Raw genomic sequence first — 9,346 nt, forward strand, 5'->3', positions numbered from 1 at the left:
CCACTGCGCGTCAAGGTCTGGGGTGACAGAGGGCGCTAGACAGCGAGTCCGGGAGGGGCGGTGCCACCACACTGCAACCCTCTGTGAAACTCCACTTTCAAAAACACAATGAGAGGTGTCTGAAGAGACCCCTACCTCCAGTGCAAGGACTGGGAGATGCACCTCCCAGTTGTTTCCAAACTAACCAGAGAAGGTGAAGAATTCTCAGACCTTACTCCCTTCCAGCTAAATGTCTGTCTTTGCAAATCTTGTAGGAGCTGGCTACCTCCAGTTCTCTTCCTTTGTCATCTCTTCCTAGAGAAGGGACTGGAGAGCGTTCGACGTTGCTCATCCACAGATCAGAGGCGGGTGGTCCTTGGACTTCTCACAGGGCAGGAAACCCTGATAGCTCTTTGGGCTGAAGATGGAGGGGGACTTGATTGGGGGAGGGGGAGGGAAATGGGAGGAGGTGGTAGGGAAGAGACAGAAATCTTTAATAAATAAAGAAACGGGGGAAAAAAAGCACACACAAAAAAAGGAGGATACTGGGAGCCTCGTTGCCTTGTGAAGATAAGATCATGACTGTCTAGGATTAGAAAACTTTTAGAAAACTGTTCTGTGATACAAATGTAAAGGATGGCTATTGTCAACATTGTAACTATTTCCACTCCTCTTCTGAGGCCAACACAGCTGCAGCCCAGCCTTTCTTTCTCTCCTCACCTCCGATGACTTCTAGATAGGCCCAGACTTAACCAGGTTCCTGTGATAAGCACCCCCTGGGGTTTCAGGGGTGCATCCTCTCTCCTTCCAGGATAGTACAGGTATCTGTAAGAGAGGGACAGGCAGAGTCAGCTTGAACTCTCTGTGTCCACCATGGTCTTTCTAACCTTGATTTCAGGAATAAAGGGCAAAAGGAAATGAAGATCAAAAAAAAAAAAAGTCTGGTGTCCACAGTCCTCTTCAGTCTCTCCATGTCTTGACCCCAGGTGACTCCACATTCCTCAGCTCTTTAGATCAGAAGGAACTGGACAGCCAGCCTTGGCATTAAATTGACTACTCTGGGCAGAGGGTCTTTGAGTTGCCTTTATTCTAGGAGCAAGCAACTTGCACTTAATTCTAGAGTTTATTTCTGTTTCCTATCCCTCGGATCCTTCCATGAGAGAACATGAAAGGACATGGCTGTCCCCAAATTCCTTCTCTTATGAGACCCACAGCTTAAAAAATCTCTCACAAAAGAAGGAGCTGCTTATGAAAACCTTGTACAATTTATTGACGTTATTCTGTCTTAACTGGGCCAAACGGTGTTTTCTTCCTTTATAAGCAGACGATTAAGAATATATGTGCACCAAGAAGACATGGACAAGAAGATTAATGGGAACTATATTTACTCAGAGAATGTGAGGAAGTAAAATCTACATTTGAAGCAGCCAGAACATAATGTGGAAACAACCTCAAACGTTCATTAACAAAAAAAAAAGGGGCGAATCACAGCAAAAGTATACAATTGTGTCTTATGCAGCATTAAAAGCAAATAAGCCCCTGTTGCATGCAATATAATGCCCATACTGTGCAAATATGATTTTTTAGCAAGAGTTACCAGACCCAGAATAGACATGCTTCAATTTACATAAAATTCAAAACTAACCTATAACATGGGCAGTCAGGATGATGCCTCCTTTAGGGAAAAAGTAGGAAAAAATGGCTGGGGGATACCACACAACCTCTGGGGGATACCACACGACCTCTCGTGGGGGATGGAAACAGTTGACCAGTGCACTCCTACTGTGATGATAAAGCCATTTATTAGGTGCTTTGCACTAAAGATTTAGGGTTTTTACTTTATTTATTTATTTGTTTGTTTGTTTTGAGAGAGAGAGAGTTTCTTTATATAGCCTTGGCTGTCCTGGAACACTGTAGCCCAGGCTGGCCCCGAATTCAGAGATCTGCCTGCCTCTGTCCTGAGTGCTGAGATTAAAGGCATGGACCACCACTGCCTGAGGATTTAGAAAGCTTTAATAGGCTTTCACTTAGACCAGTGTCAGAAAGGTTACTAATGGTTATAGGGAAATGGAGGTGGAAAAGGACCAAGAATTAATTTAGAAATTAGTGGAATGTGAAGAAGTAAGATCTACATCTCTGGGAAGGATGAACAACAGCGGAGGAGGGGGAGATCAGTGGCCTCCAATTGAAGGGATATTTGTGTTTAGCATGGTGGATCTATGAGAAAGACAAGAAAGCATTTGTTCTTGGCAGAGAGATAGGAAAGGGGAAAAAATAAAGATTTATAACTCAAGAAAGAATGAGTGGAAGAAACAAAGTCTGAGAGGAAAAGAAGGTGGGTAAAACAAGCTTTAGTGGAATTTGGGCTTAATTGTGTTTTACTAGGAATATATATTATTTTATAAACATGAGTTTCATTTTGACATTTTCCGACATATACAAACTCTATCTCTTGTCTCCCTCCCCATTGTAACAGCTCCCACTTTCCCCCTACTTTACTGTTTCTACTTTCATGTTTCGTTTTAAGCTAGATTTTGTATGTGGGAGAAATATGCAGTACTTGTCTTTCCAAGTCTAGTTACTTTACTTAATATAGTTGTCTCCAGTTCATTCATTTTTCTGCAAAGGTCATAATTCATTCTTCTTCATAGCTGAATAATACTCCGATGTGTATATATGCCGCATTTTCATCCATTCATACTTTAATGTGGACCTAAACTGATGGCAAAACCTGGCTATCTTGTGCAGTCAAGCAACGGGCATTGGTATGTAGGCATCCCCAAGATTTCATGTCATTAAAGCCATAAAAACAAAACCTGTCAACTGGAAACTTGGTGCAAGCTTTTGCCAGTCGAAACGCAGGAATTCTAGCACAATTATCAACTGCCTAAGGCCATCTCCTCCCCATCCATAATCCTGTGGATTTTCTAGGAGTCTCACCTGAAAGCCCACTGCAGGGAAGTTACATGGTACACTGCCCCTCTTTCAGCCCTAGTGATTTCTGGCTTTTTGTTTTGTTTTGTTTTGTTTTTTTTGTAACACATCTCTGGAGCCACCTCTTGTTTCTCTTTTATCAAAGGAGGAAATAATGGAGGAGATCTTAATAACCTTTTGAGATGTAGCTCCAGTCACTAGTGGTGTGTGTGTGTGTGTGTGTGTGTGTGTGTGTGTAAGACAATTGCTCATTGCTCCCTTGCGGAGAATACACTCAGGAGCATCTTACTTTCCACTCTTTTTCGTGGGAAGTGCACACCCAGACCTGGGCATGCATCATTTCTTATGAGCACATCTCATTCTCACAGCCATAGTGCTTAAGCCTATATTAAAACTATCACTGGACAAGTTTTGGCTCTGCTTCACTATCTATTCTGGCTAGTCTTGAAATTCTCTTCTGTGTCAAAACCACGATTTGGCCCAAGTTGAGGTTCTTAAAAGTCTAGGAGAACACCTTGAGCTGGTGAGGGTGGCTCTGTGGAGCTGCCACCACTGACACCCTTTTATATACTAACTTCTACTCCTTCAAGTGTATACCCATGAGTGGTTTAAGAAGATCATGATAATTCTAGTTGTCTCCTGAGGACCCTCCATGATGAGTTCCATAGTGACTGTACTAGTTTACATTTCTGTCAGAATACATGGTTTTCTTTCTCCTACGTTCTTCTCCCACCCCAACTCTTGTCTTCTTGATGATGATTCTGATTGAAATGAGACATCGCAGCACAGTTTTTATTTGAATTTCCTTTATGACTAAGAATGTTAGAACATTTAAAAAAATATGTTCTTTGACCACTTATATTTCTTCTTGTGAGAACGATCTGAGGTAGGTGTGGTAATCAATGCTGGTGATAATCTCAACACTTGGGAGGCAGAGGACCAGAATGTCAAAGTCATAGCTTTACATGGAATGGAAGTCAGTCTCAAAAACAAAACAAAACAAAAAAGCACCAACAAAAGCTAGACCATCACCATACCTGAACTACACATCTTTGGAGACTCACCCTTAAAGACCACTTCTAGTAACTAAAGGTTGGAGATCAGCTGTCCAGACACAAGAACCTGTGAAGAAAATTCTGGACTCAAACCATAGCACTTTGCCCTGATCCTCAGAAGCTAACAACAGTCTCATAATGCAAAACTGATTCAGTCCTTACTGCCCCTGCCCAGAGAGCCAGAGCGATAGGCAGGGGTGTTTTCTACCTTCTCTAGGTAGCCTTTCTGCTTCTCCATGCTTTTCAGAGGCCCTATGCTCCTCTCTTTCTTCATGATATGGTCTGTGAAAGTCATACAGAGGAAGCTTCTAATCAGCCATATTACCCTAAAGTCAAGAGCCTTCCTTTAATAGGGAAGGAAATTTAACTGAAGAGGGGGTGAAGAAATGAATATAGACACTGTAAGTTTATAGATAAGAAAGTGAAAGCACTTGAGACCTCAGTTTCTATTAAGATGAAGGCTTCCTCTGACCCTTAGAGTTATCCTTTTATTCTCCCACTCAGTCCAGTCTGGCTGTTAAGTGGAAGAAAAGCCTTCCTTTTTTTTCCAAGGGCAGGGGGCAGGGAGAGTGGGAGAATATTGCAAGCAAACACACACATGCACACACGCACACACACACACACACACACACTTCACTAAGGGATGCAGTGGGACATGACAGAATGAACTTAGGCCTCTGAGATTCACAAACATGGACTTCAGCCCGACTCATTCCACTCACGCTGCATTCTTGGGTGAGGCATGACCAGAGCCTCATTTTCCTGAGGTAATAAAACCACCTGGCAAGGGTTGTTGTGAAGATTAGAAGGAACACATTTGAATGTATCTGCAATCTCTGTTCTTTTCTTTATTCGTCTCAGCCCTCAGTTCATTGCAGTCTCAGAGTTTAAAGACAGGAGGTACCATAGGTTCCTATCTCTGCATATTTCTCAGAAACGCCAAAGAAGCACCAAACTCCCATTCTGATGGTTGTCATTAGACACCAAAAGTATTTTTTTCCTGCAATTAGGCATATTTCTTTTCTCGAGATAAACTGCTACATGTCCCCTCTGTGCCACTTCGTTTAACTTGGTCATTGGCCTTGCCTTCAATTCTACACGAGGATATTGAGCATGGTAATGAGGTTTATGTAGCATTTGCTGAGGACTTCAGACTGTTTTGTGATAAGAGAAGCTGCTGGGAAGTTGATCTTTAAAGAGGAAGTACTGCAGCTGTTGGAGGGGGCACAGATATTCCCCTTCTAGATGCTTCTCTGCTTACCCCTTGACCTGTGTGCACATGGCAGCGATCCGCTGACTTGCTCTAGTGGAAATGCCCTTGAGTATGTATAGCCTGCCTCAGTGTCTCATATTCCAGAATGAGTCACAGGAGTGTTTGCTGAGTTGAACATAGGATCACACACACACACACACACACACACACACACACACACGTGTATATGTATATATGAACTTTCCCCAGTAATGGACCTACAAGAGCTTAGTAATACCATCAAATAGTCTAGAACTGTTCCCCTTCCTCTTGAGATAAGCTGAGTGTCCTTCAAGCCACCTAAATTCTTGGCTTCTAATCTGTGACAAGTAATGTGAACAATATTTTACCTATCTGCCAGGAACATGTAATGACATTTAAAATCAGGAAAAGAGCACCTAAACACTAGAAACAAAGACAACCTTTTATGCTGTGACCGAGAACACCTGAAGCCAGCTTTGCAAACTGTTGTCCCAGCCAAAGGTGTCTGCCCCATGTGTGACAATGAACAATCTGCTGGGGTGTTCCTTCCTGTCTTTGGAGCGATCTTTTCTTGACTGAAGAGCCCATGTGATTGGTTTGTTCTGGGTTTATTCTCCTGTTTGGTCTCATTCTGGGGCACTTTGCCCCTACTGCAGCATTCTTCATAGTTCCCTCTGTCTCAAGTCTTTCTTATTTTCTTTTTTTCCTTCCTCACTCCCTTCCTTTCATTTTGCTTTGCTTATTTAGTCTCTCTCTCTCTCTCTCTCTCTCTCTCTCTGTCTCTCTCTCTCTGTCTCTCTCTGTCTCTCTCTGTCTGTCTGTCTCTCTCTTCCTCTCTCTCCTTTCTTTCTCTCTCTCTATTCCTCTCTTTCCTTTCTTTCTTTCTTTCTTTCTTTCTTTCTTTCTTTTTTTTAGAAAGGGTATCGTGTAGCTCAAAGCTGATTTCAAACACAATATATAACCAAGGCCAGCCTTGGACTCTTGATCTACCTACTTCTGCCTTTAGAGCACTGGAATTACAGCATGTAGGAACATGTGCGATTTTATTTGCTTACCATACATTGTTTAAATGATTCTTTTTTCTGAGAAGACTTTTTTTTTTGGACCTTCCTCCACATTTAAATAAGAGCTTCTTGTAAGAATGCCAAATCACACCATTTCCTTTGCTTTCTCAATACTATCTCAATTATTACACTTCTCTCTGTGTATATTTCTGAGGTTGCTTATTCAACCACTCTCTGCTTTTCTAGGGTTACTTTCAGAGGCAGAGACTGTGTTCCTTTCTCTCACTTCTAAGTCCCTAATGTTTAGCACACTGCCAGGCACATACTGGGTAATCAGCAAATGCCTGCTGAGTGGATAAATGGATGGATGGATAGATGGATGGATGGCTAGTCTGCCTAAAGACTGTTCAAGAAGAGACAAGAGTAACTAGATCATTTTTCTCTTCTGTTCAGAGCAAACACTTTAGTACCTGACGTCCATTCTCTTATCCTGCTGGTGGTCTGCTCAACGCTGACCTGGCCAGTGGAATGCGGTCATGGCAGTCAAGATCTCCTTTTCCAAAACTTTTCACTGGGTATGTGATTCTACTCTGGCCAGCAAGAGGTAAGGGAGAAATTCATCTTAGTAAGGGACCAAGAAGATCCGCTGAAGACTTCGGGTTGGGTTTTTCCGAACGCATGGTGTTTTCTGTTTCTGGGTATCACTGGATTTTGTATATATTATGGAAACTGCTGGAATGAGGCCAGTGTAATGTAACGTAGCAGGGCCAGCATTCTTCTAGGGAAATATCGGGGCTGGCCAGCAGCCTTGGAGCCGCCCCATTTATGTACTTCTTGTTACCTGAGATTAAAAACCACAATGACTTGGCCATGAGGTCTCCAAATACTCGGCTTCAGATGTTGTTTCTTTGTTGTTATTTCTTTCTTTCTATTTATTTAATTTTTTAAAAAACCTATCTTTTCTTATTTTACATACCAATCCCAGTTCCCACTCCCTCCCCTCTTCCCATTCCCTCCACCTTCCCCCTCCCACTTCCATCCACTCCTCAGAGAGGGTAAGACTTCCCATGGGGAGCCAGCAAAGTCTAGTGCATTGCTTTGATGCAGGACCAAGGCCCTTCCCCACTATATCTAGACTGAGCAAGGTTTCCCTCCAGAGAGAATGGGTTCCAAAAAGCCAGTACAAGCAGAAGGGATAAATCCTGGTCTCACTGCCAGTGGCCCCACTGTCTCCCCCACTCATACAACTGTCATCCACATTTAGAAGGACTAGTTTGGTCCGGTGCTGGTTCCCTCATTGTCAGGCCAGAGTTGGTGAGCTCCCGTTAGCTCAGGTAAGCTGTTTCAGTGGGTGTCCCCATCATGGTATTGACCTCTTTGCTCATGTTCTCACTCCTTCCTCACTTTGAGTAGACTTTGGGAGCTCATCCCAATGGTCTGCTGTGGATCTCTGCCTCTACTTCCATCAGTTACTGGATGAAGGTTCTATGGTGACATTTAAGATAGTCATCAATCTGACTATAGGGCAAGGCCAGATCAGGGCCCCTCTCCACTATTGCTTAGGGTCTTGGCTGGGGTCATCCTTATGGATTTCTGTAGTGTCAGGTTTCTTGCTGGTCCCATAATGACTTCCTCAATCAAGATATCTTTTTTTCTTGCTCTCAATATCTGTCCTTCCTCTATCTCCACTATTTCCTTTCCTCAAGTTCTCCTCCCCCTCCCCTTCTTCTCTTCTCCTCCCCTTCTGCCCTCCCTTCTCTACCCACCCCCATGCTCCCAATTTCTTCAGGAGATCTTGTCTATTTCCCCTTCCCAGGGGGATCTATGTATGTTTCTCTTAGGGTTCACGTTGTTCCTTAGCTTCTCTAGGGTCATGGACTATAGGCTCCTTACCCTTTGCTTTACAGCTAGTATCCACTTATGAGTGACCACATAGCATGCTTATCTTTCTAGGTCTGGGTTTCCTCACTCAAGATGGTTTTTTCCTAGTTCCATCAACTTGCATGCAAATTTCAAGATGTCATTGTTTTTAACTGCTGAGTAGTACTCCATTGTGTAAATGTACCACATTTTCTTTATCCATTTTTTCAGTTGAGGGGCACCTAGGTTGTTTCCAGGTTCTGGCTATTACAGATAATGCTGCTATGAACATAGTTGAACAAATGTTCTTGTAGTATTATTGAGCAGCCTTTGAGTATATGCCCAAGAGTGGTATTGCTGGGTCTTGAGATAGGTTGACTCCCAATTTCCTGAGAAACCGCCACACTGATTTCCAAAGTGATTGTACAAGTTTGCTGTTGTCTCTAAGAGAGATTTCCTGTAGGTCAGGTTGCCCTCAGGCCCATCATGTTTACCTCCCAAGTGCTGAGACTGCTAGGATGAGCTATGATGTCTGGCTTCTAAATACATTTTACACAGCATTCTAACATAAACACACATGCAATATTCAGTAATGGAAGTTTCACAGTGCCGTTCCTCTGCCACTCTAAATGAACACTAGTTCCTAAGGTGCCACGAAGAAGTAAAATGCCTGAAATAGCCTAAAATGCCTTTTTTGTGTTTCACGGTTTGTTTGCTTTCTTGCTTGCTTTTCTGAGACAGGGACTCACTATATAGCTAGGCTGGCCTCAAACCTCATGCCAGTGCCCCTGCCTCAGCCTCCAGAGTCTAGGGACTATAGTGTGCCCCACCATGCCCTTTTCCATAGAGTGTCTTCACCACCCCAATCATGTGTTGTAACCTGAAGTTTGAAAATTCTGAGAGGACCAAAGAGCAAATGTAAGAGCATTTGCTGCTTTTCCGGAGGAGAGGGGATCAAGTCCCAGCACCCACATGGGGCCGCTTACAACCATCTTCACTACTGTTTCAGGGCCTCCAATGTCACCTCTGAGAACAGCTGCAATCAGGTGTACACTCTCCCCCACATACACACAATTAAAAATAAAATAAGTCTAAGATACTCTTGAGACAGCTAGTAACTTTTCTGCAGGCTCTGGAGTCACACGGCCTTAACTTGGATCCCAGCTCTACCAGCTATTATTTTCTTACATTCAACAAGTTTCTTAGTTTTGATCTGATTAAATTTCTTCATATTTCGTGATGATGATATTGGTACCTAATTTCAGTTTTTTATATCATTA

At 43.0% G+C, this 9,346-nt stretch overlaps 1 long non-coding RNA gene across 1 annotated transcript in view; it reads left to right on the plus strand.

Annotated features, from left to right (window-relative positions):
* The window catches only part of LOC142855070 (uncharacterized), an 11,257-nt gene extending 3,295 nt beyond the window's left edge, over positions 1–7,962 (plus strand). Inside the window, exon 2 of the long non-coding RNA XR_012911403.1 lies at positions 255–7,962. This is a non-coding gene — a long non-coding RNA (uncharacterized LOC142855070). The remainder of the gene's footprint in view (positions 1–254) is intronic.
* The last annotated feature ends 1,384 nt before the right edge of the window (positions 7,963–9,346 follow it).

Source organism: Microtus pennsylvanicus, chromosome 7 (genome assembly GCF_037038515.1).
Source record: "Microtus pennsylvanicus isolate mMicPen1 chromosome 7, mMicPen1.hap1, whole genome shotgun sequence".
NCBI classification, from domain to species: domain Eukaryota; kingdom Metazoa; phylum Chordata; class Mammalia; order Rodentia; family Cricetidae; genus Microtus; species Microtus pennsylvanicus.